Source organism: Amblyraja radiata, chromosome 8, assembly GCF_010909765.2.
Source record: "Amblyraja radiata isolate CabotCenter1 chromosome 8, sAmbRad1.1.pri, whole genome shotgun sequence".
NCBI classification, from domain to species: Eukaryota; Metazoa; Chordata; class Chondrichthyes; order Rajiformes; family Rajidae; genus Amblyraja; species Amblyraja radiata.
The window spans coordinates 59,948,774-59,973,999 of NC_045963.1; the positions used below are offsets into that span (position 1 = coordinate 59,948,774).

General features: G+C 44.1%; 1 long non-coding RNA gene across 1 annotated transcript in view; it reads right to left on the reverse strand.

The window, feature by feature from the left end:
• Positions 1 to 7,489: 7,489 nt before the first annotated feature.
• The window catches only part of LOC116976280, a 45,463-nt gene continuing 27,726 nt past the window's right edge, over positions 7,490 to 25,226 (reverse strand). Inside the window, exons 2-4 of the long non-coding RNA XR_004412914.1 lie at positions 22,284 to 22,385; positions 18,762 to 18,975; positions 7,490 to 7,854 (exon numbers count right to left, since the gene is read on the reverse strand). This is a non-coding gene — a long non-coding RNA (uncharacterized LOC116976280). The remainder of the gene's footprint in view (positions 7,855 to 18,761; positions 18,976 to 22,283; positions 22,386 to 25,226) is intronic.

Consider the following 25,226-nt stretch of genomic DNA (forward strand, 5'->3'; position numbering starts at 1 on the left):
TACTGATGTTGATTATAGTGGTTTGCAGATTCGCTAGCTGTTGGCAACTCTGGAAATAATTACAATTTCAACAAAAAACATGGAATGAATCATCAAAGCAAGTAAATAGGATGGAATAACTGACTCATAGTCTTGATTTTATCAATTAAAATGCAGTTGGCTAACGGCTTTGGTATTCCATTTTATTGGTACCATTAGTGTCATTCCTCCACTGTGTATTCTTTGTTGATCCTAGTTCTTACAGTAAGTACACAGTGTATTACACTCCTGGTTGGATACAAAATCATTCTGAAGTTCAGTCTTCAACAACTATATCTTGAATTTTAAAGAACATGTGGTAATCCAAATATAATATTTTGTGATTCCTGGCTACTTTCGGACTGCCACAGACAGCTGTGGATATGGATATTTTTAAGGAGGAGATTGACAGATTCTTGATTAGTAAGGGTGTCGGGGGTTATAGGGAGAAGGCAGGAGAATGGGGTTGAGAGGGAAAGATAGATCAGCGATGATTGAAGGGCGAAGCAGACTTGATGGACCGAATATCCTCATTCTGCTCCAAAAACATGAACTTATGAACTTATTATGACTATTGGGCAACTGATACCTATTAAGGTAGGAGCATTGAGAACAAGGGGGAACAACCTTAACATTAATAAAGGCTTCCACAGATTGTATCATAAAATATATCTTCACACAGAGGGTAGTGAGTAAAATATCTTCTCTCCTCCAGAAAGCTTGAGTAAGAACCAAAGTGTTGGAGGAATTCAGCAGGACAGGCAACATCTATGGATGGACTGGGCAGTCGACCTTTCCTCCACCTTTAAATTTCACTCCTCCTCTTCCTTTCTTACCCGACACCCTTTTGTCTCCTTTTTACCTCATATATGTTACTTATTCCAGCCATCTGCCAATCAAATCATGTATCCACCTATCACTCTGCAGGCTTTGTCCCACCCCCACCTCTCTTTTCCCGCTTTCTTCCCTCTATTCCAATCAGTCAGAAGAAGAGTCCCAACCTGAAATGTCATTGGTTCATTCCCCACACAGATGCTTCTTGGCCCGCTGAGTTCCTCCAGCATTCCGTGTTTTCAACTCACTGGTCTATAGATCCCTGGTTTTTCCTGGCAGACCTGCTTAAATAGAGGCACAACATTTGCCACCTTCCCATCTTCCGGCACCTCACCCGTGTCTAATGATGATTCATATCACTCAGCCAGGAACGCCTGTAACTTCTTCTCCAGCTTCAAACAATGTCCTCGGCTACATCTGTTCAGGCCAGGGAGATTTACAGTGTCTTCAGTACTTTCATATGGCTAGGACTATCAGCAATTTCTTGTGCGTATGACACTAAACCCTCGCTATAATGGACCATGGGCTGGGGGGAGTGGATGGTGCCCGTTATTGTTGTTTATTTGCTATAACCAAGTGATGGGGGGGGGGGGGGGGAATAAGGTTTAACCCAAGGCCAGGAGGGAAGAAACACAGTGTCGGGAGGGTTAAACAAGTGGGAATTCACAGTCTGGGGAGCGGGAAAAAGTTACTGGGCCAGGGACAGGGTGGTACTCACACCACCTTCATGCTGCTCGTTCTCTCCACTCCCGCAAACAGAAGCACGTAACGTGAACCAAGCTCAGTGGGTAACTGGCAGAAGTGGGAGGCTGTACAATGGGAGCCTTGTTCAGCTACAACCAAAAGTCATTATGTAGACGTCCGTTATTGCGAGGGTTTATTGTAGGGATTGTCTTTGACTGCCATTAAATGTCTCCTTCCTGTCTTCATCATTTTCTCCACGTTAAAATAGAGAAGATATGATCATTGTCTTGATCTTGTACATCTCCTGTCACTCCACATGCAGATGGAAATGAATGCTTTGATTTCAAAGGGGCCCTCTTTCCCTTAATGTACATATAACATTACTTTGGATTTTCATTATGCCAGAGCTATCTCCTGCTTTGCCCTTTTTCTTTTAGGGGTCTCGACATACTGCCTGAGGAAATTTTCTGAACACTTTTGACAAATTCACCACATCCCGTGGCGCTGTTGATGGCTGCCTCTGCCTGCAGTCTGTTTGTCTTTTTATCTTTTTTAAAATTTTTAGTATGTTTAAAGTATGTTTTTTTGTAGTATTTTATGTGGTGGGAGGGCGGTTGGGTAAGTGGGAAACCGTCCTTCAGTCACTTCCTGGCGAGGATGCGCCTATTATCCGAGTCGAGCCCTCGCCCCCCTCCTCGTGGCCTACCAACTGGATTGGCGCAGCCTTTCCTGCCAGGACCGGACCAGAGCTTCAGCAGCGGCGGTGCAGCGCTGGATACATCGCGGAGCTGGCGATGCGTCACCTGGGATCGCCGTTTGAGACTTCAGAGTGTTGGGCCTGCTGCATCAACATCATGGAGCTGTTGTTCGCGGAGCTCCCAACGTTGGTGGCACTGACCTGGGACCCTTTGCCAGGGTCTGCCAGCATTGAATCTCCACCCAGCTCGGCCTGTGGACTTCGGGAGCCGTGGACTCCGGTGGGAGGTGGCCGATTCAGAGATCCAGGCCGCTGAGGATGTTCTTCCTCCCAACGTCGGGGTTCCATCGTTCCCGGCAAGAGGGCCTGAACATCGGGCCGCCCGTAGCGACAACTGCGGGGGGCTCAGGAGGCCATGACGATGGGTGAACATCAGGGAACATCAGCGAGGAGGTTGACTGGACTTTGGTTCCTTCCCTCACAGTGGGGAACTTTGGTGCCGCTGTGGGGATGCTTGTGTTGGGGACTATCGTGTTCTGTGTTTTATTTTTTTTTATTCGTATGACTGTATGGGAAATAGCATTTCATTGGCTCTTACTTGAAGACAATGACAATAAAATTGAATCAAAGCAATTGAATCAAATTCCACCTCATCTAAGCCCTTGACACTATGGCAGTTCCGATCTATATTAAAGTCTCTACTATGACAACCTGGAACACTTGTTCTTTTAATTACCATTGACTATTTGGAGGCCTATACTACACTCCCAACAAGGTGATCATCCCCTTTTTATTTCTCAGCTCTAACCATATTCCATCACTGGACGAACCATCAGTGATGTCATCTCAGACAACTGCTATGACAATCACCTTAGTTAATAAAGCAACAGCCTCTCCTCTTTTACCTTCACCACTATCTCTCCCGAAACACTTGTATCCTGGAACATTAAGCTGCCAGTCCTGTCCCTCTCTCAGGCTTCTGTAATGGCTACAACATCCCAGCCGCACATACCTACTCCGTCTTACCCATTAGGCCTCGCACATTAAAATAAATGCAATTCAATCTTACAGTCCTTCCTCATTTTCTGCCGTGCTCCTGCCTATTCTGTCCACTGAGCTTTCTTCAATCACCTTGGACGGTCACGGTGGTGCAACGGTAGAGCTGCTGCCTTACAGCGAATGCAGCACTGGAGACCCGGGTTCGATCCTGACTGCGGGTGCTGTCTGTATGGAGTTTGAACGTTCTCCCCGTGATCTGCGTGGGTTTTCTCCAAGATCTTCAGTTTCCTCCCACACTCCAAAGACGTACAGGTTTGTAGGTTAATTGACTTTGTAAATGTAAAAATTGTCCCTCGTGGGTGTAGGATAGCGTTAATGTGTGGGGATTGCTGGTCTGTGCGGACCCGGTGGGCTGAAGGGCCTGTTTCCACGCTGTATCTCTAGACTAAGCTAAACTAAACTAAACCTTCCATACCGACTTTCAGCTTCTCATTTGCCGCATTGGATCTTGACCTCCACCCGTCACCCCCACCAATCTAGTTTAAACCCACCCATGTGGTACTAGCAAACAGACCTGCAAGGATATTGGATATTTTGGAAGTTAATTATTTTTAATTTTAAATAACTTGACATTGATTTCTCCAGCTGCTCTGGTGGAATTTGAACTCACATCTCTGAATCAATAGAGCATATTATATAGCTTTTAGAACAGTACAGTGCAGAAACAGGCCCTTTGGCCTACCGTATTCATGCCAACCTTGAAGCCAAATTAAACTAATTCCATCTGCCTGCTCATGATCCATATCCTCCCAATGCTTCTTAAACATCACTATTGTATCACAACCCCTGGTGTTCTAGGCACGGACTTGTCTCATACTTCACCTTTTAACTTCCCAACCTTACCTTAAACCTATGACATTTAGTATTTGACATTTCCACTCTTTGGGGAAAAAGGCTCGGAATGTTTACCCTGTACGTCTCACAATTTTATAAACTTCTCTCAAGACTCCCCTTAGCCTCCAATGCAAAGTCCAGAACACTGGCTGTTAGTCAAGTAACTTAATCTTCATCATTGTGTTATGTTACTCTCAGCGTCTGTTTGTAGTCTGTAAGGTTGTTATCTTTGGTGCGTCTCAAGAACAGATTTCTAATGTGATGACATGTTTGAGTTTTAGATATTAATCTGAGTTCTGCATCAACTGTCGGCTTTAATAGTTCCAGTGGCTTGTGTGAAGGTTCAAAGTTTAACATGTTCTCTCTGTGTGTGCTGTGCTTGTCTATGGAAACTTCAGGGAATTTTGATTCCCCATGATCCTTTCCCAGCTGTTTCAACAGTTATTCTGAGGACAGGATGAGAGATTCTGCCTCTGGAAGCCTGAGGGATGCATCTTTAAAGCAGCTCATGTCTCTCTGAAAATGTGTGCCTGAAAGACATAGGAGGCTTTACCTCATGGAAAGTCAACAAAATTAAAACTCAAAGCAAATGAAGAAGACTTTATAGGCCCAAGACTCTTTCCTACCATCCAATATAATGCATGATTTGTAACTTTCCCCACTTTTTTTCCCATATCCCTTATTTATTTTATTTAGCATTAGTTTATCAGTCCAAGTTATGCAGCTGCAAAGAAAGTTTACATTTGTTGCAGGTGAAAACTTCAAATTCTTTTCACCCTCTGCATGTCAATATTTAGCGTGAAAGGCCTGGCTCTAAGACCAACATTGGCAAATATAGGACCAGAGTGCAGTCTAAGGGAACAATTAGAATATGATGAGGAAAGACACGTGGCGGTAGTAGTGAGTCTGATCAGAACATGGGCTGCAGTAGTGGCTGTACATCGCCTTCCTCCTCGTCCTTTTTGTTTGATAACCTTCTGTCTTCTTTTTACCTTGAACCTTTGTCGCTATCTCCACCCATTTGCCAATCTCCCCCCCACCCCCTCACTTATCAATTGTCAAGCTTTGCCCCATCCCCACCTCACTTCCAGTTTTCTGCCCCCTACTCCATTAATTTGCAGAAGGGGCCTGACCCAAAATATAATTTCCCCATTCCTTCCACAGATGATGCATGACCTACCGAGCACTTTCTCCAGCACTTGCTGAAGGAATGGTTGCCATGTGGGAGGGAGAGCTGCCTTTAGAAAAGTGGGTAAAGTTAGGTGGACCTCTTCTAAGTGAGGAACTGGAAATGTTGCTGGGACACCAATGCAGAGAAAGGTAGAACTGAAGACATGAAGATGAAAAGTGGTAATGATGTTGATTAGATGTAACAAGTATTACAGATGACAGCAGAAAAAGGAAATGCTCTGCCTGCAGGATAAAATGACTGTCAAATAGATTGGAAAATCAGTTCTGCAAATTATGCACAGGAAAATAATGTGGACAGAGGCTAGGTCGGATTCATGTGTCATTCCTTTGGAAGGAACACTTCCAAGATGTTTGGACTTGAAATTGCTGATGCTGAAATCTTGAACAAAAAAACAGGTTCTGGGGAACTCAGTGGGTTAGGCAGCATTTGTGGAAAGAACGGATAGACAATGCTTTGGGTCAAGATGCTTCTTCAGACTTGCGAGATGTTGGTGGGAAAGTAAGGAGTGACATTTCCAGCTGATCCTTGCAGGGTACATGGTCATGCTGAAACAGCATTATCATCATCGGCAGTCACTCGAAACGAGTATGACTGTCCTTTCCTCTCCATAGATAATAATAATAATAATACATTTTATTTAATGGGCGCCTTTCAGACATCTCAAGGACACCTTACATAGTAATCGGAATATAACAAGTAATAAAGACATCACAGAGACACAAATTAAAAACAGAATTCAATCCATAAACAGAAAATCAAAAACACAGTGTGAAGAGAGAGCAGCGGCAGCCAAAGCGCGCCAGCGTCCACTCTCTCTTCACGGCAGCCATCTTGGACACAGACCTACAGGACTACAATTAGAAAATAAAATCATCCCCCCACAGTGGGTAGCACTGTGGAGGAAGGCACAATGTCCAGTCCCCACCCCATGTTCACCCCAAAGTCAGGCCTATTGAGGCCACCGCAATTGCCTCTACGGAGGCCCGATGTCCCTGGCCGTTCTCACCGGGTGGTCTTGCCCCGGCGTTGGGGGAGTCCTCTCGGCGGCTGGGCCACCTGGAACGGCCGCTTCCTGGTTGGAGCCCGCGGCTGCCGAAGCCGACAAGGCCGCGCCGGTTTGGAGCTCCCAGGCTCCCGATGAAAAAGTCGGCGCCGCCTCTCCGCACTGCCGCCTCTCCGCACCGCCGCCTCTCCGCACCGCCGCCTCTCCGCACCGCCGCCTCTCCACACCGCCGCCTCTCCGCTCCGCAGACCCGCAGCCCGGAGATGTTGCTCTCGGCGGTCCAGCTCGCCAGAGCTCCAGCGCGTCGCTCCAGCGCGGCGACCCAGGCAAGGCATCGCCCGCTCCACTCCGCTCCACTCCGCTCCACTCCGCTCCAACGCTGTGCCGCCGCCGAGGCCGAGGTGCTGGGCGGTCTCCGCCAGGAAACGGCACTCCAAGCCCGCTGGTAGGCCACGAGCAAAGATCTTATAAGATCTTTGGCCACGAGGACTGGTCGACGGGCAGCCCGGAGAAAAGGCTGCCACACCGACCAGGTAGGGAGCTAGAAATAAAGTTTACACCTACCCCCCACATTAAAAAGACCATATCCCCTACAAACAAAAAACAGGACTCACTAAAAACTATAAAAAAACGAATTTAAAACGGACAGCTGCTGGCTAGCAGCCGTTCACCAAGATGGCTCCTCCCCTGATGACATCAGTCTGCTTGGGGGGCTGCAGAATTAAATGCGATGGTCGCGGTTCTCCCCTCTGATCTGTTACTGGTTGCACTATCCATCAATGTGAGCACATTCCATGCGCCGAAGTTCATATTCATATTTCTGTGTTTCTGACCGTGTGGTGATACCTCTGGACGCAGTAATCCATTTGGTAAATTTTTTGGCAGGCTATTTTTAGGGCACCTTTTCTAACCCTTTCCCCAAGTGGGGTGAGCAGTGTGAATCCTAAAGAAGACTGCTCAGTCGTGGGTACAGCTGCCAAAGGGCTCTTCTGCCTCGTTCCAAGAGTCCAGCAACTGAATCTAGCACCCACCACCTGATATGCCAGCTCATGACTAGGGGCTTTCAGATCTCACAATCCTGCCTCCGTCACCACTTGCTGATCACCATAGGACCATCCAGGGTGTTAGGGTGGATTCCCTATATGGAGGACGCCTGTGCGTGACTTTGTTTAACGTGAGGAGACTGGTGCACAAACAGCCACCACACGGTCCTTGACAGATCTGGTCAGGATCCAGTGGCATGGAGTCCAAAACGAATGGAGACCCTTTTCTGCTGCAGCCTTCATCCGCTTACCCAGCTGTTGTGACGCTCCAGTAAACTGTGCCATCATCCTCCGCCTAGCCCACCATTGAGGTCTTGGTTGGATTACTCTTTGTCAGAGATCTCCCCCTCGACCTTACCGCCGTGGGTGACGAATAGCTGGATATGGTCTCCAGAAGCGGTATCTGAAGAATGGTTCACTCCGGATCTCAAACAATTAGTATTTGTATCGAACTGAATATGCTGGAAAAAGTCGGCAGGTCAGACAGCATCTGTGGAGAAAGAGACACGGTTAATGCTTCTGCCTGACCTGCTGAGCATTTCCAGCCATTTCTGTATTTTTCCTTTCATAGTTCCAGCATTTAGGCATAGGTTAGGTTTATTATTGTCACTTATACTGAGGTACAGTGGAAATTTTTTTGTTGCAAGCCATCCCAAAAAATCAGATAATACTATTAATGAATACAATTGAGCCAAACACAAGTATAAAAGGTAGAGTAAAGAGAAAGGAACCAGAGTACAGAACATAGTTTCTCAGCATTGCAGCATAGCAGTTTCAGAGAAAAAGTCCAATGTCTGTAACAGGTAGGTTGGAGAATGGTGAGTGTACCCTAGCTTGTGAAAGGACCATTAAGAAGTCTGATAACTTTGATAAGTCTGAGGGGAAGAAGCTGTTCCTGAGTCAAATAGTATGCTTCTGTATCTTCTGCCTGATGGGAGCAGGGAGAAGAAGGAATGACCTATCACTAACTAGAGAGCAGTCCTGACTTACCATCTACCTCATTGCAGACCCGCGGACTATCTTTATTTGGACTATACTGGACTTTATCTTGCACTAAACATTATTCCCTTTATCCTACATCTATACACTGTGGATGGCTTGATTGTAATCATGTATAGTCTTTCTGCTGACTGGGTGGCAGGCAACAAAAAAGCTTTTCACTGTGCCTCAGCACACGTTACAATAAACTAAACTAGTAATATATGTTGGCCGCCAAAGTTGGAGGATTAGAGAACGTCTTAAAGATGAGAGGTATAGAGGCAAATGTTCAGTGAGGTGATTCTTCAATTCAATCCCTTGACTTAGGGGAAATTTATTTTGTAGGATAATTACCAAGTATTACCCCACTTTGGTTTTATTGATATTGAAGTTGTTTATAGTCATACCCGTGTTAATAGATGTCCAGAAGAGACACATGAACTGCAGATGCTGGAATCTTACATAGAACACAAAGTACTGGAGTAACTCAGTGGGTCAAGCAGGAATCTAAAGAAAGGCCTCAGCCCAAACGTTGCCTATCCATGTCCTGCAGAAGTGCTGCCTGACCCATTGAGTGAATCAATACTTTTTCTTCTGTACTAATAGACATTCACTGTGATTGTCATATTTTTCTAGCTATGTCAATAGAAATCAAAAATCTAGTCGAATTTATAGTCATATGCATAAGTGCAGCAAGATACTAACACAATGAAAATGTTGCTTGCACAGGCACATGGACAGACAGCATACAAAACATAAATGAAATGTAATTTTCACATTAATTTTGTGAGATAGTGAAAAGAAAGGGACTGTGGAAACAAAAAGACATTAGTGCAAGACACAATTAGAAAATAAGTTAATGTTTGCAAGAGGTGGTCCATTGTGTTCTCATTGTGATTAGGATCATACAGATTGGCTCAAGAACATGAAGGATGTTGAAAAGTAGCTGATTCTGAACAAGGTGGAATGGGTCTTCAGGCTTCTGTACCTCCTTCCTGACGGTGGCAGCGAAAAGAGGACATCGCCTGGATAATGGGCTTCCTTGATGACAGACACAGCCTTCTTCGTGTTCATGTGATAGGAACAAAATAATGCCATTCGGCCCATCTAGCCTACTACCCAATTCAATCATGGTTGATCTACCTTTCCCTCTTAACCCCATTCTCCTGTCTTCTCCCCATAACCCCTGACACCAGTCAGCACCTCATGTAGATGCTCTCAATGGTCGAGAGTGTTATGCCTGTGTTGGGCCAGTCTAAGTCCACCACTCTCTGCACCCCCTTGTATTCCTTTGGAATGGGATTTAAACTCATAACATCTTTTGCATTAGGGGCACTTATCCCTGCTCTCATCCTACATCCTGTGTGTCATAAATCAGCAATCTGTCTCGAATATGCTCAGTTACTGAACCTCTGCTGCACTCTTGGGCGGAGGGGTCCGAAGATTCTTCATTCCCTGGGTGAATAAGATCATTGTAACTCAAGAAAAGGGGAATACCACCCACACAACCATCATTGACACTGTGTGAAAATGTTATCCCAATATTTGAGCTTTAAAAAAAAAGTTGGCCACTTTATGTTTGGCTCAGCGATGATGGAAAGTGTGAACTGATGTTCTGATAACAGTTATCAGTCTCTTTCCTGACAGGTTTATTCACATCTGGAAACTTGGTGCTGGTTTAATGACAGACCTGAAGGAACAAAGCTATTAAAGCATGGATTCAAAACTTTAAAGCAATTAACTCTCATCTTAGAGGCTGAGATGAGCTGGGATTGACTGCCTAATTAATCCTGCCATCATCGGCCAAGCAGTCTTATTTCATCCTTAATCGGAAACATTTTTTTCTTGTTGCTTTGTGTTCATACTGTTAATCATAAGTGCTTGAGAAAATCATGCTCAAGAATGTTCCGAGGATTAGTCTTGGTGAGTGTTGCAATTCCCTGGCAATGGAGCAAATCTGTTTTATTTCAAATAAATAATTTCCAAGCTGTTAATAAAACTAAAGAGCAGATAAATGTCACGCTTGGAATATGACTAGAAAATAATCAAATCTGGAGGGGAAAACCTGTCCGTCGATGACGTTTTACTGCATAGGCTCCAGTGGGAGTGAGAATGATGGGGACATCATTAACTACAAAAGAAAATCTTCCTAACAATTATAACATATGACACGGAAGCAGATCAGTCGGTCCATCGGACTCATGCTGGCTCCCGGCAGAGCAATCCCAACAGCCCTACTCCCTCTCCTCCAGTTTCCATAACCATCAGTTCTTGTTTTGATTCCTTTGATACTTATCCACGCTAAGTAACTAATTGAGGACAGTTAACCCATTATCACCTTTTTTGGCTCATGGGAGAACCTGGAGCATCTAATGTAGGGGTCGCAACCTTGTTCTGCACAGGGGCCAGGACCCATGTCTGTGAGTGGATGGCGGGTCACATCTAATGCTATAGTTAATAAATGGTAGTAATAATACATACTAACTATATTTTGACATGTTTATATATTTAAACAATAGTATGTCTACTGAACATAGCAGTTAATTTGAGACACTGGTATTGAAACTACCCTCACCCCTCTCGGTCCTAAACTTCATGCAGATCCTTTGTTACCCACTTACAAGGCAAAGCAGGACGCAGAGAGCAGCACAACAGACCAGAAGAAAAAAAGAAACGAAGACAAGAGGGGGAGAGAAGGAGAGACAAAAAAAGACAGAAACCAAGGAGCAAAAGCCAGAAAAGAGAGGCAAAAAAAAGAGGAGAAAAGCGAAAGAAAGAAAGAAGACGGGAGAAGACCAAGAGAGCAGAAAGAGAAGGAAGCGAACAAGGAGCGACAGGCCAGGACAGACACCCCCGCAGGAAGACCCAGAGCGAAAAGGGCAGCAAAAACAGCGAACCGAAGCACCAAATGCGCAAAGGGCAACGCAGAACACAGCGGAAGCACGAGCGACACACCCGCGCGGAAAGACAGACCCCGACACATCCACACAGCACACAAACCCGCCCAATACCACTCCTCTCCTCCTCCCTTTTCTCCCCCACTTAACCCCACCTACCCACCTCTCCTTCCTCCCTCTGTCCTTCCCCCTCCTCTCTCCTTCCCTTTCCCCATTCCCTCTCCACCTCTCCCTCTCTCCCTTTCCCCCATCCCCTCCCTCCCCTCCTCTCCAAGGTCTAGTTCCATCCATTTACCGCTGGATTCCGACGACCAACAGCGCCACCATCTTTGAGGAGGGTGGCCTTGGCCCTGACCCTGATCCTCCCCCGGGTGAAGTGCGGGTACGGATGGTTCTGGGGTGCGCTGAGTACTAGGCACTGCATCCGCTGCAACTGCAACTGCACTTTTACATCAGTGGAACGCGTCCACCAATCCAACTAACCTTTTGCCCAGTTCGTGGGATTATATCAGTTCCGATTTTTTGTATCAGCAAACAGGATTGCTAGGAGCATTAAAGCAAGTCTTTATGTTGCAGTTAATATTAAACAGTCTAAAGAAGTGTAGATGACGGGGAAAAAAATACGCCTGCAGCCCGGATGATTTTGGGTTACAAGCCGGATCCGGCCCGTGGGCAGTAGGTTGCCGACCCCTGATCTAATGGGAGCCCATGGGGTCACAGGGAGAATGTGCAAATTCTACTCAGATTGAACAAAAGGTCCATCTTGTGTTTAATGAGTTGCCGTTTGACAATAATAAACCACTACCAATACCTTTTTTTTGTCTTTTGTCTCAATTGCAAATTGGTGCCATGGAAGGAAGCAGAGGGTAATGGTGGAAGGGTGTTTCTCAGACTGGGTGCCTGTGACTAGTGGTGTGCCAAAGGATCGGTGCTGGGCCCGTTACTGTTTGTCATCTACTTCAATGATTTGGATGAGAACATACAGGGCAAGATTAACAAGTTTGCTATGATACATAAGTTAGTGGTTTTGCAGGTAGTGAAGAAGGTTGTGAAAGATTGCAGCAGGATCTGGATCGATTGGCTGGGTGGGTGGAGGAATGGTTGAATGGAATTTAATACAGAGAAGTGAGAGATGTTGCACTTTGGGACATGGAACAAGGGCAGGACCAACACAATATATGGTAGGACTCTGGGTAGTGTTGTAGAGCAAAGGGATATCGGAGTACTGGTGCATGTTTCCTTGAAGGTCGAGTCGCAGGTAGATATGGTGGTCAATAAGGCTTTTGGCACTTTGGCCTTCATCAGTCAGAGTACTGAGTATAGAATTTGGGAAGTCATGTTGTAGTTGTATCAGACGTTGGTGAGAACGCATTTAGAATATTGTGTTCAGTTCTGGGCACCCTGTTATAGGAAATATATTGTCAAGCTTGAAAGGGTTCAGAAAAGATTTACGAGGATGTTGCTAGGCTGTGAGCTATAGGGCGAGGTTGAGTAGGCTGGGTCTCTATTCCATTGAGCGTAGGAGGATGAGGGGAGATCTTATAGAGGTATACAAAATCATAGAGGAATAGATGCAGAGTCTTTTACCCAGAGTAGGGGAATCGAGGACCAGAGGACATAGGTTCAAGGTGAAGGGGAAAAGATTTAATAGGAATCTGAGGGGTAACCTTTTCACACAAAGGGTGCTAGGTATATGGAACAAGTTGCCAGAGGAGGTAGTTGAGGCTGGGACATCGTTTAAAAATCAGTTAGACAGGTACATGGATAGGACAGGTTTGGAGGGATATGGACCAAGTGCAGGCAAGTGGGACTAGTGTAGCTGGGACATTGTTGGCCGGTGTGGGCGAGTTAGGCCGAAAGGCCTGTTTCCTGTATTACTCTATGACTCTATTTACTGTGGGAGTAAGTTTCATACTTTGAGTGAAGAAATGTCTCCTGATTCCTAATTGAATTTTCTCTCCCTAATGTATTGCCCCTCCTTGAAACATCTCTTATATTTATGTGCACATCCCTCTTCCCCCAAAGAAATGAGCCCCCGGCGTAATATTTATCGGAAGAGTTTTAGTTTTAAATTGTCTTTGTATTTTTTCAGGTGTTTCCTATCATTTTTGGAACCAGAATGCCACTTGGTGTTCCCAGTGTGTTCAGACTAAGATCCCTTAAAGTTTCAGAAACCTTATGTTCTGGTTTTATTGGATCTGTAATCCATGGACATGGATAAACAATGCCTCAGGAGGAGCTCAAATTCCTTACACAGAAGCTGAGTAAATTAAAGACAGTAATTTAAGTAAATCTATAATAAACAAAATAGAATCATAACTGACAATCATGAAACTACATTGTTTAAGAAGGAACTGCAGATGCTGGAAAATTGAAGGTAGACAAAAATGCTGGAGAAACTCAGCAGGTGAGGCAGCATCTATGGAGTGAAAGAAATAGGCAACGTTTCGGGTCGAAACCCTTCTTCAGACTACGATTGGCAAAATCTTATCCTTTAGGGAGGGCAATCACCCGTCTTTATCCAGTCTAGTCTGGATATGACTCGGGACCTAAAACAATGTAGTTGACATTAATTATCCTCTGAAATGGCATTTAGTAATGAGTAATAAACGTTTGAGTCCCGTAATGTCTGCATACCATGAAACGATAACATGAAGATGCCCTGGATTAGCATGGGCCTGCAAATCCCATCCTGAGCACCGTGTTTTCTTTCAGCCTTTATAATCTGTGCAAATCTTTTGCCATTCTGCCATTGATGATCTAATGCTGTGATAGCTTGTTAAACTTGAATTGAATACATTTTATTTGCCAAGTATGTATACATACAAGGAATTTGCCTTGGTGCTTTAACAATACGATATACAGTAAACAATTAAGAGTAAAACATTATAATTTAAACATGTGAAGAATAAAATAAAATACCAGAGCAAAAGGGGGCTATAGACTTTTGGTTATTGAATAGAGCTACTGCTCGTGGAAAAAAGCGGTTTTTATGTCTGGCTGTGGTGGCTTTGACAGTCCGGAGTCGCTTTCCAGAGGGAAGTGCTTCAAAGGATTTGTGGCCAGGATGAGAGGAGTCAGAGATTATCTTACCCGTTCGCTTCCTGGCCCTTGCAGTGTACAGATGGTCGATGGGGGGAAGGTTGCAGCCAACAACCTTCTTGGCTGATCGAACGATGCGCTGCAGCCTCCGGATGTCATGCTTGGTGGCTGAGCCAAACCATACCATGATGGAGAAGGTGAGGACAGACTCGATGATGACAGTATAAAACTGAACCATCATTGCCTTTGGCAGATTGTGTTTTCTCAGCTGCTGCAGGAAGTACATCCGCTGTTGGGCCTTTTTGACTGTGGAGCTCATGGGCGGAAATCCTGGGGGGGATGGGGGGCACATTCCTCCCATGTTATGAGAGGTTGAGGACAATCCCCCCCATGTTTTGTAATCCGGATTTCGAAATTCCATGAAAAAAAACCTATTAAAATCTCCGCATTCCGTGAGACAGTGGGGGTGTCACTGTTAAGCGCCAGATGTTTCGGGTTGAGACTCTTCTTTAGTCTGAAGAAGGGTCTTGACTCAAAACATCACCCATTCCTTCTCTCCAGAGATGCTGCCAGTCCCGCTGAATTACTCCTGCATTTTGTGTCTATGTTCAAATGACATCACGCGCTCCAGACGGCTGTGCGGACGCATGATGACGCATGCGACGGTCGCGCATCAGTCACTACTGGCCTGTCGCGTAAATGACGGCTAAGTGGGACAGGCCCTTAAGGAACAGCATTTTCACATAGAAAGTAGAGGGTATATGGAATGAGGTACCAGAGGAAGTAATCAAGGCATACACAATAACAACATTAAAAAGACATTTGGACAGGTACAAGAATAGGAAAGGTTTGGAGGGGTATGGGCCAAGCACCGCTCCCTACAATCAGTCTGAGAGAGGGTCCCAACCCGAAATGTCACAATATAACCATATAACCATATAACAATTACAGCAAAGAAACAGTCCATCTCGGCCCTTCTAGTCCGTGCAGAACACTTACCTAGTCCCATCTACCTGCACTCAGACCATAACCCTCCATTCCTTTCCCGTCCATATACCTATCCAATTAATTTTTAAATGATAAAATCAAACCTGCCTCCACCACTTCCACTGGAAGCTCATTCTACACAGCTACCACTCTCTGAGTAAAGAAGTTCCCCCTCATGTTACCCCTAAACTTTTGTCCCTTAATTCTCAATCATGTCCTCTTGTTTGAAACTTCCCTACTCTCAATGGATAAAGCTTATCCACGTCAACTCTGTCTATCCCTCTCATAATTTTAAAGACCTCTATCAAGTCCCCCCTTAACCTTCTGCGCTCCAAAGAATAAAGACCTAACTTGTTCAACCTTTCTCTGTAACTTAGGTGCTGAAACCCAGGCAACATTCTAGTAAATCTCCTCTGTACTCTCTCTATTTTGTTGACATCTTTCCTATAATTTGGCGACCAAAATTGTACACCATACTCCAGAATTGGACTTACCAATGCTTTGTACAATTTTAACATTACATCCCAACTTCTATACTCAATGCTCTGATTTATAAAGGCCAGCACACCAAAAGCTTTCTTTACCACCCTACCTACATGAGATTCCACCTTCAGGGAACTATGCACAGCTATTCCTAGATCACTCTGTTCAACTGCATTCCTCAATTCGCTACCATTTACCATGTACGTCCTATTTTGATTTGTCCTGCAAAGATATAGCACCTCACACTTATCAGCATTAAACTCCATCTGCCATCTTTCAGCCCACTCTTCCAAATGGCCTAAATCTATTTGTAGACTTTGAAAATCTATTTCATTATCCACAACACCACCTATCTTAGTATCATCTGTATACTTACTAATCCAATTTACCACACCGTCATCCAGATCATTGATGTATATGACAAACAACAGTGGACCCAACACAGATCCCCGAGGCACCCTACTAGTCACCGGCCTCCAACTTGACAAACAGTTATCCACCATTACTATCTGGTATCTCCCATTCAGCCACTGTTGAATCCATCTTGCTACTCCACTATTAATACCAAACAATTGAACCTTCTTAACCAACCTACCATGTGGAACCTTGTCAAAGGCCTTACTGAAGTCCATATAGACAACATCCACCGCTTCACCCTCATCAATTTCCCTAGTAACCTCTTCAAAAAATTCAAGAAGATTAGTCAAACTTGACCTTCCAGGCACAAATCCATGTTGACTGGTCCTAATCAGACCCTGTTTATCCAGATGCATATATATTATCTCTAAGTATCCTTTCCATTAATTTTTCCACCACTGACATCAAACTAACAGGTCTATAATTGCTAGGTTTACTCTTAGAACCCTTTTTAAACAATGGAACAACATGCGCAGTACGCCAATCCTCCGGCATCATTCCCGTTTCTAATGACATTTGAAATATTTCTGTCATAGCCCCTGCTATTTCTATACTAACTTCTCTCAATGTCCTAGGGAATATCCTGTCTTGACCTGGAGACTTATCCACTTTTATATTTTTCAAAAGTCAGTACTTCCTCTTCTTTGATCCTCAAAGTTTCCATAGCTACTCTACTTGTTTCCATTATCTCACATAATTCAATATACTTCTCCTTGGTGAATACCGATGTAAAGAGATTGTTCAATATCTCCCCCATCTCTTTTGGTTCTGCAGATAGCTGTCCACTCTGACTCTCTAATGGACCAATTTTATCCCTCGTTATCCTTTTGCTATTAATATAGCTGTAGAAACCCTTTGGATTTACTTTCACCTTACTTGCCAAAGCAAACTCATATCTTCTTTTAGCTTTTCTAATTTATTTCTTAAGATAATTTTTACATTCTTTATACTCCTCAAGCACCTCATTTACTCCATGCTGCCTATAATTATTGAAGATCTTTCTTTTTCCGAATCGTCCAATTTCACTTGAAAACCATGGCTCTTTCCAATTATTACTCTTTCCTTTCAACCGAACAGGGACATAAACATTCTGTACTCTTAAAATTTCACCTTTAAATGTCCTCCATTTCTCTTCTACATCTTTCCCATAAACCAATTCACTCCTTTTAAATCCTTTCGCATCTCCTCAAAGTTAACCTTTCTCCAATCAAAAATCTATCCGACCTATCCAATTTCTCCAGAGATTTGCTGAGGTACTTCAGCATTTTGTGCCTATCTTTGGTATAAACCAGTATCTGAAGTTTATTTTTATTACAAGCAAATGGGACTAGCTTAGATAGAGCATCTTGGTGAACATGGATTAGTTGAGCAGAAGGGTTTGTTTCCATGCTGGCTCAATGACGCTATGACTCTAATTGCAGATCCCTCTTCTGACTTTACCTGACTTACCTGTGAGGCTCCTCGCAGAACAGTAAATACAGATGACCCCCTCCCTGTCCTTCTATTCTTTCTAACTTACCTCTACCTCCTGGACTTGCTTGAATTATCCTCCGCATTGTTCTCTCCATCTGCTGCACTGCTACAATGCTCTCCACCCCTCTTGCCAAACTCATTTTGAACCATCCTGGAAGCCTGACTAAATCTCACTGCAAGGATATTCATGCCATTCCAGCTTAGGTACAGCCTGTCCTTATTCTACATGACCCATCTATCTCAGAATCCATCCCAATGATTCAAGTACCTAAAGCCTTCCATCCTGCAAAAGCTCTTTAGTCACTTTTTCATCTGTTATATCGGAAAGGTTTGACCTTGTGGCACATGTGATATTGGGGATTATCCTGATACATAACCCTCGAGGTCCTGCTTTTTAATCTTCGGCCTAACTCCCTAAATTGACTTTGTAAGAGCTCTTCCCTCTCTACCTATATGTAGTATTACCTCTGTCTAATTTCTCTCCCCCTACGTAACCTTTTGTACCCGATCCGAGACATCCCGGCCTGGCACCAGTGAGATAATATAATTCAGTCTCACTCTTGGACACAGAAGTATCTTTATGAGGAGACATCACATTGAATTGGAAGAATCATTGCATAATCTGAAAGGCATGTCTGGGAGAAGATAAAAGAGCAGTGTTGCACCTCCTGCAGTTGCATGGGAAGATGCCATTAAACACAGAGCGGGTGTTGGTGGAGATGGAAGTGTGAGCCAGGGAGTTCACAGAGGAAATGTTCTCTTCAGGCCACTGAAAGGAGAACTGAACAGGAATCTGGCAGCAGTGTTATGTTGAAGATAACGGAAGTTACATATGACGATCCCTTCAATGGCCTCCCGCGGTGAAACCGGTGCTCAATGTTTTTAACAGACAATGATATCTGATTACCGTGTTTTTTCCAAGACTGTATATGTTCTGCTTTTCCATTTCCAAAGGAATCTAAAATATTTTTCTAGTTCATGACTAAAATTGCATTACAACCAATTCGGCCCACATAATACAAATAGAGTTCCATCCTTCACCTCTCCATTTATATCTAATTTGCTTTATTGAAGTGTTATAGCAGAACTAAGTGTACTTAATTTGAATGTCGGAGCTCACCTTGAGTGTCTGCTGTGGCTTGTTGAGGAGCACTGAGTCAGACGCTGGTGGGTTTGAATACAGCTCTTTCAGCATGATCTGGGCTGACATTGTGAGCGTGCTGTGGTTCCAATTAAGTCCGTTTGCTGAGGCTCCTTCTGAGGGAGAGATGCAGAACTGAAACGCCGACTTTATTTTCTCTTTCCTCTTGACCGGCTGAGTTCTTCCAGCATCTCTGATTTTGTAAAAGAAACACAAAGTGCTGGAGTAACTCAGTAGTACAGGCAGCATCCCTGGAGGACATGGGTGACACAGTAGCACAGCTGGTAGAACTGCTGCCTCACAGCATCAGAGACCCGTATTTGATGCTGACTATGGGTGCTATCTGTGTAGAGTTTGCACATTCTCACTGTAATCGCATTGATTTCCTCCGGGTGTTACGGTTTCCTCCCACATCCCAAAGAAATGTGGGTTTGTAGGTTAATTGGGCTCTGTAGCGTGTCGCCAGTCTGTAGGGAGTGGATGCGAAAGTGTAATAACATAGGATTAGTGTGAACGGGTGATCGATGGTCATGGTGGGCCAAAGGGCCTGTTTCCATACTGTGTTTTTCAATTAATTTTCAAGCAATCAACATTCACAGGCGACGTTTCAGGTTAGGACCCTTCTTAAGATGCATGACGCCTGAGTAGCTGGAAATAAAAGATCCAGAGAGGGTGGAAAGCTGGCAGTATGAGTCTATGAGGAGGAGCAATGTTGGAGATGAGAGGTGGAGGCATCCCTTTCAGAGAAATTGGTCCAGAGGCGAAGGTGAAAGAGGAAGAGCACAACCTGATGAGGTGTGGGCACAGGAGTACAATGATAAAGCCTCTGCTGAAGACAGACTGCTCTGCATTGGAGAGTTCAGGGGGGTGGGGATGGTGAAAACTTGACCGGGATTGAAGCTGTGGTCAGACTAGGCTCTGAGGAGGACAGAGGTGGGGGATGGGATGGGGGAGAGGTAGCATGGATGGAGGATGGAGGCTCAGAGGGGAGGGGGATTATGGAGTGGTGTAGAATTGGGGGGTGAGGTGGTAGGAGAAATATTGCGGTTGGTATAGTTGGGAAGGGCAGCAGGACCCAGCAGTGTTAGTGTTGAGAAGCAAATGGGGGAGCAGTAGGACCCAGGAGGGACATTTAAGGTAAGCATGTTCTCCAGAGATGCCAACCAACCCGCTCAGTTGTGTTCTTTTTTTTGTAAACCAGCATCTGCAGTTCCTTTTGGCTCCATCTCTGTTTTTGTTTCAGGTTCCAGCATCTGCAGTTTTATTAGATTTTCCATATGAACCATTAGCTCTGGCTCCTTCCTCAGAGGTGTTGCCTAATCTCCGGTAATTCCCTGATTTTGTTTCAGGTATCCTTTTTTTTAATGGGTTTTAAATCCGGTGTTCTTAACCAGGAATTTCCAAGACTTTTACTTTGTTCACCATCAATGGCATCGGTTCTACTTCTTGAAAAAAACAATTTTGGTGAAAAATAGTTTTCTCTAGGTAGCCACGGCATTCCCCCTCTTTCTCTCTATCCCTCCCCCACCCAAGTTGCACTAGCTCACATTTTCACCCTACAAACAGCTAACAATGCCCTGTTTCCTTTATCATTACTTTTTTGCATATCTTTCATTCATTGTTCTTTATCTCTCTGCGTCATCGTCTATATCTCTCGTTTCACTTATCCCTAATCAGTCTGAAGAAGGGTCTCGACCCAAAATGTCACCCATTCCTTCTCTCCAGAGATACTGCCTGTCCCGCTGAGTTATTCCAGCTTTTTGTGTCTATCTTTGGTGAATGATCTTTGGTCTGAAATGTTTCTCTGTTTCTGTCTACAGATGCTGCCTGACCTGCGAAGTGTTTCCTGCATTTTATAAGCATATAACCATATAACAATCACAGCACGGAACAATTACGGCCCTTCAAGTCCGTGCCGAGCACTTACCTAGTCCCATCTACCTGTACTCAGACCATAACCCTCCATTCCTTTCCCGTCCATATACCTATCCAATTTATTTTTAAATGATAAAATCGAACCTGCCTCCACCACTTCCACTGGAAGCTCATTCCACACAGCTACCACTCTCTGAGTAAAGAAGTTCCCCCTCATGTCATCCCTAAACCTCTGTCCCTTAATTCTCAAGTCATGTCCTCTTGTTTGAATCTTCCCTACTCTCAATGGGAAAATCTTATCCACGTCAACTCTGTCTATCCCTCTCATCATTTTAAAGACCTCTATCAAGTCCCCCCTTAACCTTCTGCGCTCCAAAGAATAAAGACCTAACTTGTTCAACCTTTCTCTGTAACTTAGTTGCTGAAGCCCAGGCAACATTCTAGTAAATCTCCTCTATAATATCTCTATTTTGTTAACATCCTTCCTATAATTAGGCGACCAAAATTGTACACCATACTCCAGAATTGGCCTCTCCAATGCCTTGTTCAATTTTAACATTACATCCCAACTTCTATACTCAATGCTCTGATTTATCTGCATTTTTCTGCCTGTTCTTTTTCATGTTTTTGGATACAAATCTCTTCTCCCAACCTTTTGATTATGTGCCTTAATATGTTAAAAGCATATTTTAATCACTCATGCCTTGGGATGTACTCAGTACAACCTCAGTGGATACTGGACACCTTCAGCAAATCAGGCAGCTTCTGTCAAAACAGAATTAATGTTTCAGATTAGTAAAGGGCCTGTCCCACTTACCGGATTTTTTCGCAACTTGCCGACACCCGTCATAGTCACAACAGGTTGCCGAAAATTTTAAACATGTTGAAATTCCAGCTGCAACCAGAAAAAGGGTGATTACTCACCACCAAACAGGCGTTCCCCGCGACATTTTCGGCAACCTGCTGCGACTATGATGGGTGCCGGCAAGTCGCTGAAAAAAATCGAGTAAGTGGGACAGTCCCTTAAACCTTCATCAAACATTTCATCAAATTTATATCAAGGATACAGGACCTCTGCCCTCACTGCAGGACTGAATATAGAGCATAGAACATTACAGCACAGGAACAAGACCTTAATTCCTTGCATATACACACGCCTATCTAAAAGCCTTATAAACTCCCCTATTGTATCTACATTCACCATCACTCCTGATACTGTATTCCAAGCTCCCACCCCACTGAAAGAAACAGCAGCATTCTGGTAAACTACTTCTGCACCCTCTCCATGGCCTCCAAATCCTTCTTGTAATGGGACAACCAGAATTATGTACGATACTCCAATACTGCTAACGTTATAACCCTGCTGTTGCAGTTGGAGTGCCAATAATCACATGACCTGCTACCTCTGCAAGAACATGGAGCCAAATGTAATCTCTGCCCTTATTACTTGAACTTCTCTCTCAAGCCCATAGGAGAGTATTACAACAATAAGGATAGTTTGTGTGTTTCCCCTCATCACCTACTTATAAATCTTAACTGCCAAGGGACCTAATGGAAGAGGAAATGGATTTTCCTCAACCTTTCCAGTGAATAGTTTGGAATTTTCTTCCTCTGCTGCCTCATTACCTTTCCATACAGCCTTTGCGAGTTCCAGAATACATTCTGTTAGTTCCAGCATCCGGAGTAAAGTGACATTCCAAACATGCTCCACGGCACACATGTGTTTCTCTGTTAAAAGAAAGACAGACTTTTAGCATACAGTATCTTAATGCAGTTTCCAGTCAATTAAATACTTTTGAAGTGCAGTCATTGTGGCAATATGGGAAACCCTGCTACTCAGTGAGTTCTCTCAAACAGCTAATGAACAGTGTCGCAACGTTTGATTTGAGATAAGGGCAGCAAGTGTCGCAGCAGTAGAGTTGCTGCCTTAAAGTGCCAGAGACCCGGGTTCGATCACGACTATGAATGCTGCCTGTATGGAGTTTGTACTTTCTCTGTGTGACCGCGTGAGTTTCCTCCGGGTGCTCCAGTTTCCTCCCACACTCCAAAGAAGTGCAGATTTGTAGGTCAATTGGCTTCTGTAAATTGTCCCTCATGTGTAGGATAGCATTAATGTACAGATGATTGTTGGTCGTCGTGGACTCAGTGGGCCAAAGGGCCAATTTCCAAGCATTGTATCTTTAAATAAAATGTCTTAACTGGGACCTGGGAAGAATATCCTAGCTCATCTTCAAATCACATTGTGGGTTCATTTATATCCACCTGAGAAATTAAGCTGGAAAGAGTGCAGTTAAGACTTATGAAGATGTTGCCAGGACTTGAGGGACTGAGTTATTGAGAGAGTTTGCGCAGGGTAGTTTACTTGAAAATTTGGAGCATAGGGACATAGACCAAGTGAATATGCAGTCTCCTTCACGAGGTTTCAGAATCAAGAAGTAGACACCATTGGTGAGATGGGAAAGATTTAATAGGAACCCGAGGGGGACATTTTTCACACAGAGGGTGGGAAGTATATGGAACGAGTGGGCAAAGGAAGTGGTTAAGGTAGATGCAATAACAACATTTAAGGAACTTTTGGATAGATACATAAATAGGAAAGGATTAAATGGATACCGGTCAAACTCAGCAAATAGGATGGGCATGGATGGGCAGCAATGACAAGCTGGTCTTAAGGGCCTGTTTCCATGCTGTATGACTTTATGACAAGTTTCAACTGAAGTGTTATTGCTTGTAAGTTATCTGTTGATAGGAGTCTGGACAGATTATCTGCTCTGATGAGTAAGGAAAGATGACATGAAGATCAGAGTAAAAGGATTGAAACGGTCCAGAGACACAATTGTTGTACATCTGGTTTGTCTCAAAATCTGAAAGACGTTGCAAACTACTGTAGTTTAATACACTCCAATGACTGACCGCCTTTTGCCAAGTACCCATCACTTTCGGACTGAAGCCCTCCGTCTGTTTCCTTCTTAAGCAGGCTGCTCCGCCGGCTGACCACACATTCGCTAAACCCAAGATATCTGTTCAATCTCTCAATTATCAATGCGGGACTGATCTCACCTTGTGGTGGACGAGATCTATCTGGTCATGTGGAAATGCTTGGGAACTGAATAGAAATTAGTCTTTGTGAAATGCTTGATATGGAATTTTTTCCTGAGAATTCCTTCCTGTCCATATCTGGGACACTTCTGATGTCCACCTGTTCTTCGGCTCACATCCACTGCTGCGGAAGCACCGTTGCAGATCTAGGGTAGCACCAGGTGCGGTTTCTCCAATTCTGCTCCTGTCCCATCATCACAAATCCCCAGCCTTCGGTCTTCCAATTTGGCTTGTTTGCACTCTTCCTCTCTGTTTTTGTTGGCAGGACTTTCTCCTCCCACGGGCTTCATTATCCTGGCGAGCATTCTCACCACGGTTCTGAGGTAATGCTGCATTGTCATCTTTTAAATGGGACATTAAAGTAAAATCCCATCTGCATTCTCACTCCTGGGTAATATCGTAATTTCCAGTTTCACCCTTTTTCAATTGCCTTCCAATGACCTCTGCCTTAAGCTTTCTCCCTAAACCTCTCAACCACCAACCTCTGTCTTGGAAATCGTCTCATAATTCATCTATTTGATTTTTCTGTAACCAAATCGCAGTGAGTCCACACAACACAGAATCGAAGATCTATGCAGATGTTGGCCTTTCTCTCTCTGTCACTCATTCGGTCTGTCTGTCTCAGCTGTCTGTCCCATGGAGGAGAGATCAATAATCAACCAACACTTGTGGTAGACATGGCCCGATAGCAAGAACCTCATCAGCTCAGTGTGTTTATCTGAATGCAGTGGACAGTTTACCTTGAAATGTTCTACTCTGTGATAAACAACAGTTTCACACTGGACGCACATCTGGAAAACCAATGGGTCTGTCACCTTCTTCTGCTATAAGGGTGTAGTATTCGAGTGTAGTATTCAAACTCTTTTACAGGGTATTTTCCTAATGAGCCATTCATCTTCTCTTTTTAACAAAGTTCCCAATGGATTTTATTCAATCCTCAAGGAAGTCCCGTCTTGAAATAGCAGCACTTTGGATAAATCCAATGGGTTCCACATGTTAAATGGACCTTTTCCACTAATGTGTTTCCCCAACTGCTTTGATTGGCGGAACTAAAAGGAAAGATATTAGCTCTGTGAAGTGGGCTGAAAGATATTTGCGATCTGCATTTTGATCCAACGAGCTGTGTTCATCCAAGCATAGCATCCCTTGGTCATCGAAAGATGAATTTATCAGAGTGAAGTTGGACAATAAATAGTTAAAAAATTCAAAGTAAATTAATCACTTTCAGGGCCTTATCATATTTCTGTTTTTCCATTCATGACATATTCTTGCATTGCTGCTTAAGCAATCTAGGTTCTGGCAGTTTCTTCCTATTTTTATGTGATTCCCCCACACAATAATCATTGCTTACATGATTCCAGCATGTCAGAGACACATGAATAATGAATAGATGAAAAAAAACAATGCTGAAGAGGGTTGTTAGTGCCTTTACCAGGTTCCTGGTTTAATCCATTTCTCACTAAATAACAC